The sequence below is a fragment of the Neofelis nebulosa genome, chromosome 10 (assembly GCF_028018385.1).
Source record: "Neofelis nebulosa isolate mNeoNeb1 chromosome 10, mNeoNeb1.pri, whole genome shotgun sequence".
In the NCBI taxonomy this organism is placed as follows: domain Eukaryota; kingdom Metazoa; phylum Chordata; class Mammalia; order Carnivora; family Felidae; genus Neofelis; species Neofelis nebulosa.
In genome coordinates, this window is record NC_080791.1 from 8,016,525 (window position 1) to 8,023,813 (window position 7,289).

Below are 7,289 nucleotides of genomic sequence, written 5' to 3' on the forward strand. Positions count from 1 at the left end.
CCCCCAAAAAGGTTCTAGTGTCTTTCCCAGAACTTGTCTGCAGTGGTCCCTGGGGAGGAAGCTAACAAAGCAGACAAGAAGATGCCATCCCATTCAAGGCAGCAAACCAGGGGTGCTTGTGAAGATGGAAATTATGAAATAGATGATTTTTCCAGGATTCCTCCCTCCAGAACCTGGAGGGAGCAGAGGGTCAGAGATAAAGGAGCCCACGGCGTCCAAGTAAGTGTTCTCTTCCCAGGCTTATAGTAGAATGAGCGGGGTCTGAATGTAGAACTAGGTTCCGATCCCACATCAGATGCAGACTTGCACCTAAAGCAAGTTGTAGTCAACACCTGTGCTTAGTAATACTCTAGGTGTAAAGGACTCAGTAAGGTTACAGGTGCCCTGAGGTTCAGGTATGTCAGCATGTGCTGCTAGAGATACTCACTCCACTGACATGCATCCTCATCACAATGACACAGGAACCCCACTGGTAGCAACCGCACAAGCCCTGCCCATAATAAAGGCTCAGGCTTATATATACACATATGTAATGGCTTTGGGGAATTAACCAAAAGAATCCCAACTTTCAGGAAGGAACAGTGCACCTCAGAATGGGTACTACCAGGTAGGAAGACCCTAGTCAGCAATCATGGCTGAGAGGAAAGGCAGCCGTATTTCTAGAAGCAGTATGAAGCTCTTCTTGAACCTGCTTTGATCTATCCTTCTAGGAAATGCCCAGGCATCCTGGGGAAGAGGGAGCTCAAAGAACCCTACCTTGAGACATCCTACATAAAAACAATCTCCCCTGGACCTGAGAAGGCAGGCAGAAAGGTAAGCGGTTAAGAGGTGGTGGCTCAAGGAATGTTTGAGGCTGTCACTAGATCAAGGCTGCCATATGGATGCCTAGAGCTAATCCAGTAGACAACCCAGAATCAATTCTGGGTGGGAATAAGGATTGACAGGAACAATTAAGACTCAAGAAACACAGAACGATCTAGGTCAGCAATTCACAAACTTTGAGGTCTCAGGGCCCCTTTGTTGTCTTAGAATTTTTTTAGTTCCCCAAAGAAAGGTTGTTTATGTTGATGTATATTGATATCTACTATGTTAGAAACTAAAATAGATCATTTAAAAATATTTATTCATGGGGCGCCTGGGTGGCTCAGTCGGTTAAGCGTCTGACTTGAGCTCAAGTCATATCTCACAGTCTGAGCCCCACATCAGGTTCTGGGATGACAGCTCAGAGCCTGGAGCCTGCTTTGGATTCTTTGTCTGCCTCTCTCTTTCTGCCCCTCCCCTGCTCATGCTCTGTCTCTCTCTGTCTCTCAAAAATAAACAAACATCGAAAGAAATTAAAATTTTTTTTTCACTTACAATAGTAATTACATGCATTCCATGTTAACATTTTTATGAAAATATTTATATTACCTCAAACAAAAGTACCGAAGAAAGTGATGTTATATTACACTTTTGCAAATCTCTTTAATATCTGAAATAAAAGAAGACGTCCAGATTCTCAAATCTGCCTCTATATTCAGTTTCTTAGGATTTATTGCTTTAGTTGGAAGATAGGAAGAAAACCTATCTTACACAGACATATAGTTCGAAAAATGGAGTAATGTTTCAATAGTCTTTCCAGAGAACTGTGGATGGTCTTTTTTGACTATACCAAAACTCAACAAGTAGTGATTTCTGTACAACTGCAGGTTAATTGCAGTGTGAAATCTTGAAACATATCCCTGAATTGGTCATACTTCATCACATAAAAATGTATTGGTTTATCTAGCACATTGAGAGAGTCTTTTGTACATGCATGATTTTTAATATCATGTATTGATCATTTGGAAGATTACGCTAATTTTCCAAATTTTGACTACGTTTCATTATCCGCTGTCAAAAAAAATTACTTCTTAAATACCTCCCCTTACCCTTTCAGGAAAGTCTTTAAGTATGAAGGGGCAGCATAGCTCACAGTGGCTGATGCAAGTTTTCTACAATTTTAATTTCCATGTAAAAGCTAAAATTTTATCTCTGGCAATAAATTTAAAAAATTATTGGGGTGCCTGGGTGGCTCAGTCGGTTAAGCATCTGACTTTGGCTCAGATCATAATATCATAGTTTGTGAGTTTGAGCCCCACACCAGGCTCTGTGCTGACAGCTCAGAGCCTCGAGCCTGGTTCAGATTCTGTGTCACCCTCTCTCTTCCTATCCCCTCCTTGCACTCTGTCTCTCAAAAATACATAAATGTTAAAAAAAAATAGAAAAAAAATTACCAGTTGTTTTCCTTGTAGGTAAAGAATTACTTTGCTCATTTTTGAGGAAATGTCTACCAAATACCCAGGTCTAAATAACCATAATTTGCCCAGTAGCCTTAATTTCAAGTAAAAAATACAGTACTTTCTCTTTCCCCCACCTCCGCATAAAAAGGCTAGTTTAGCTTACAACGCAAACAATTACACAAGTACTCTTTTTTAAGACAAGCATGCAGAAGTGCTTTATGCATACATTCCATTTTGTTACTCAGAATATAAAAATAATGTATATCCAAGGTTCAAGTTTCAGTAAAATTAATACGTTACACTGCTTCATTGAGAATATTCTCAAATCAAACTGATTTTTTTTTAACGTGAGTATGTGACAGTGAAAATACATCTCTATAAAATTTGGTGCCACTGCCTTAATTCATACTAAGACACCAGTGCATTTACCCATCAATGGTTATATACCATCATCACCCATGTCAACACAGTGGGGGAAAAAAAACTCTAATGTTTTGATATTATTATGAAAGTAGTTTGTACCTCATGGACCCCCTCTAGAGACCTTCCTGGGGTCCATGGAATTCACTGAGAGTTGCCGATCTAGGTCAGTTGTTCTCAAACTTGACTGCTCATGAAAATGGTTGAGAAGATTTTTAAAATCCTGATGCCAAGCCATACCTTTGACTAGTTAAATCAGAATTGTGGGGGGTAGGGCTCAGGCATCAGTATTTTTTAAATCTCCTCCAGTGATTCCAGTGTATGTCCAAATTTGAGAACCAGCGACCTAAGTTCACTTCAGTTCAGTTCCTTTTGGGATAGCAAATGAAGACATGTGGGAGCTCTGAGCCTCCAGGAAGTACCAGCAAGCTCAGCCATCTACCAGACACTGTAGGTATAGGCTGGTGTATTCATATGAAGTCCCAGAAAATAATTTGTGATGCCTGATTCCCAGACTGTGACCCATGTGTCATCACTATTGCTAAATACAGTAGTACATGATATTCAAGAATGCATAAAAGTACTGGCCAAGGACTCCAGACTAGTATTCTAAACCTCTGATCCTTATTCACTTTGTGTCTTGGCCAAAATGCTAGCTTCTTTGTTTCCTTGCATGTAAAGTGGTGATGATAATAATACCTATCTCAGTGGGTTGGTGACAGAATTGAATGAGCACATACATGGTAATTCTTAGAACAGCTTCTTGCACATTGGAAGCATTATTTTAAGTGTTGGCTATTAATATTATATTCTAAAATGTTTCATTTCTGTCTTTTTGTTCAATGACATCAAAATGCCTATTAGATAATATTTCTTGAATAAATCTATCCAGAGGCAGCACACTAGAATAAAAGAGATAGTGTAAAGTGTGGCTTCATCACTCATTGTGTTAGCTTGCATGAGTTACTTAGACTTCCTAAGTCCAAGCCTTATCCATAAAGTATGGATTGTGCATTCAAGATATATGCACGTGAAGTACCTGGTACATAGTAGATGATCACTAAATTATAGCTTTTATAATTTTAAAAATCTTATGTAAGTCATCCTATTTGGGCTTTAGATTCTAAATGGGAAATGGGCATAATGGCTTCCATTAAACCCATTTTGAATGGTGAATATGCTAATCTCATCATTCAGCATATGCAGCAATTTTTACCATTGTGCTATAGAAATGAGAGCACATGTTCTCTATGTGTTCAGTGTCCTAGAGACCTTTCCCACTGGCCCGCCACAAAGCCTAACCCTTTCACCACTTAAGACATTTTTCCACTTTAAAGAACTGTGTTTCTGGAAGGTCCTTGTTAAGATGTGCATAGAAAGGATGATGGGTACACCTTAGCTTTTAGTTACTGCAGTATGTAACCAAATAAATGATGGGCTTAATGAATTCAGTGAAGTCCAGAATTCAGATTTTAGAAGTTCTTTGGTGTTTCCTAGTTGAATACCCAGAGACAGAAAACGATAGTAAAAAGAAGGAAGAGAAGAAGAGGAAGAAACATGCTAATGTGCTGAATCTGTCTCTCTCATCTTCAGGCGAGCGTTAGCTGTTATTACTTCCATTTTATAGGTAAGAAAATGGAGGACTTGAAGAGTTTTGTGACCTAACATTTACAGATAAGTGATAAGAACTGAGACTCAAATCACATCTGACTCCAAACACATGATATGGCAGAGGACAAGAGGCAGAGTGAGTGTTGCAGGAGGCATGAGAACCCCTAACCTTGGGACTAGTGTTCCTTATAAAAGTGACCCCCAGAGCGCTCCCCCACCTGTTCCTCTATGGAAGACACAGTGAAAAGACAGTGGTCTACGAATCAGGAAGCAGACCCTCACCAGACACTGAATTTGCCAGTATCTTGATCTTGGACTTCCCAGAACTGTGAGAAATAAATTTCTACTGTTTATAAGCCCCCATCAACTATTGCTTTCTGTTATAGCAGCCCAAATGGACTAAAAAAAAAAGAGAGAGAGAGAAATGATAATAATGAGGGACTTGCTGAGTACTTTGACAAAAAAAGCCCACCAACAGCATTGAAGTTCTGCTTTAAAATAATCCAAAAACAGGGGCACCTGGGTGGCTCAGTTGGTTAGATATCCAACTCTTGCTTCTGGCTCAGGTTATGATCTCACAGTTCGTGGGACTGAGCCATGCATCAGGCTCTGTGCTGATGGTGTGGAGCCTGCTGTGGGATTCTCTCCCTCCCTGTCTCTCTGCCCCTCCTGTGTCTGTCTCTCTCTCTCAAAATAAATAAATAAACTTTAAAAATAAAATAATCCAAAACAAAGCTAACACAATCACATGTGCATGTTGTAGCTGTTGCAGATTTTAGAAAATACTTTGGTTCTGAATTTTCTGTGCAATTTCATTTTCCATCACTAAAAAGCACCAGCCCACCAAATCAGACCTTCCTTTCTTATTCATATTGCCCACTCTGCCTGAAATACTCTTTTCTCTCTCCCTACCCAGAGTTTGTGTTTCCTCTCAAAGCTCAAATCCGGTCTTAATCCTCTATAAAATTCCCACGTGTTTTCCTGTCTTCTCAACTCGTGTTGCCACACATCTCATGTCTTATGGTATTTGTGCACAGTATTGTCTCATATTCTTCATTCATTGTGTTTGAATTCTAACTGGATTCTCATAGGGAGTGTATTCTCTTAATTCTTTTTTTTCAGAATGAAAAGACTTTTTTTCTTTTTTCATTTTTTTATCTTTTTTTTTTTTTTTTGAGAGAGCAAGCTAGCGGAGGGGCAGAGGGAGAGAAAGAGAGGACCCCATGCTCAGTGCAGAGCCCATTGCAGGGCTTCAACTCACCACCTGGAGATCATGACCTGAGCCAAAACAAAGAGTCAGGCACTTACCTGACTGAGCCACCCAGGTGCACCTCTTTTTCCTCTTTTAGAGTGAAAGTCTTATTGTATAATTTGTAGTAAAATTTATAAATAAAGTATGAAGAAGGAAACAAATACATACAAAGTCCCATCAACCAGGGAAGTAACCATACTAACCTTTTGATTAATAAGCTTGTAAGCAATCCACTCTTTACACACACACGCACACACACACACACACACACACACACATATGGGCCTACACATGCCTACAGAAAATTTTATAAAAATTAAAAGCTGATTTAGCTTTCTTTTCATTGACTAATTCTTTATGGAAATCTTTTTATATTGATAAATATAGAATATCATCATTTATAATGACCACAAAGTTTATAATTTTATGGGTGCATCCTCAATGACGTTTGATGATGAATGACGCCATTCTGTAATTGATGGGCATTAAATTGCTTCTCACTTTTGTTATCATAAACAATGCCGAGGAAACAACTTTGTACAAATGCCCTTTCATAATTTGCCAATAATCTCATTAAAATAAATTCCTAGAATTATAATTGTTTGATGGGATTCTTGTTTTCTTCACTGTTCCCTCTAACATTTGATACAGAACTACGTGCAAAGAAAATACAAGCCAGATAGCCCGGGGGTAATTCAGCCTGGTGGATACAGGAAGTCTCCACCATACACTGAATAACAAATAGAAATGTAGATACATTTCTCTGAGAAGAACATACTCAGCCTAACTCCAAACACCCTGTATCTTCCCAGGAAAATGGCTTTTGATTTTTACTCAAGAGAAAGTTGTTAATGCTGATGAAGAGACAGAGCAAGTTCACAATCTGCTGTTAAGGAAAAAAAATAAATAAATACATGGATGGAATGCCTGTCAACTAAAATAGCTGTCAGAAACATAACAGAAACCAAGAAAGGAAGATGGTTGCTTTAGATTATAATTCAGAACCTGAACGCAAGTTCTTTTAGTAGCACCAATGACTAGTTCAAATACCAGTTTCCAAAAGTATATTTAAAATAAAATGTACCTAAGTATGTTCGTAATACAATGTCATTGATACAGAGCCAAACCAATTGCATTATTTCTATGCAATATAGAAATATATGGAAAATATATCCTACATCACATCTGCCTAAATTTGGTTAAATATAACAAAATCATAAGCTGGGGGTCTGCTGGTACAAGTCTATATACCGTTTACTTTGGCCAAATGTCTGTCACTGATGTTTTGTGTTGAAGAATCTTCACAGCCTGAGCCTCAGTATCCTCATCATAAAACAAGAGTTGCCAAAAATAAACTCAAATGCACCTTCTAGTAATGAAATTCTAAGGTCCTATCAATCCTTGAGAAGCAGACTTCCTGGAGAGAACTACTCATTGAAGAATATTTATTTTTTGTTGGGACCCGATTAGACTAAGTGATAATAGATTTAAAATGACTTGAGAGGAACCCTGTGTAACACTAATTGCTAATTACATTTTTATGCTAATCGTAATTATTAAAATGTAGAAAGGAAGAATTACTTATCTGTAATGAAATAGAATTTGAAAAGGCAATGCTTGTAAATATTTTCAAATTATTTGAAATAATTATAAATTATTTGATAATAATAATTATAAAATAATTATAAAATTATATAAATAATAATTTTATATATAAAATAATAATTATAAAATTATTTGACAAG

At 37.8% G+C, this 7,289-nt stretch overlaps 1 long non-coding RNA gene across 1 annotated transcript; it reads left to right on the top strand.

Moving 5' to 3' along the window:
- The first annotated feature begins 368 nt into the window (after nt 1-368).
- On the top strand, nt 369-6,586 carry LOC131486780 (uncharacterized). Its single transcript, XR_009249443.1, has 3 exons — nt 369-607; nt 711-813; nt 6,196-6,586. It is a non-coding gene; the product is annotated as an uncharacterized LOC131486780 (long non-coding RNA).
- The last annotated feature ends 703 nt before the right edge of the window (nt 6,587-7,289 follow it).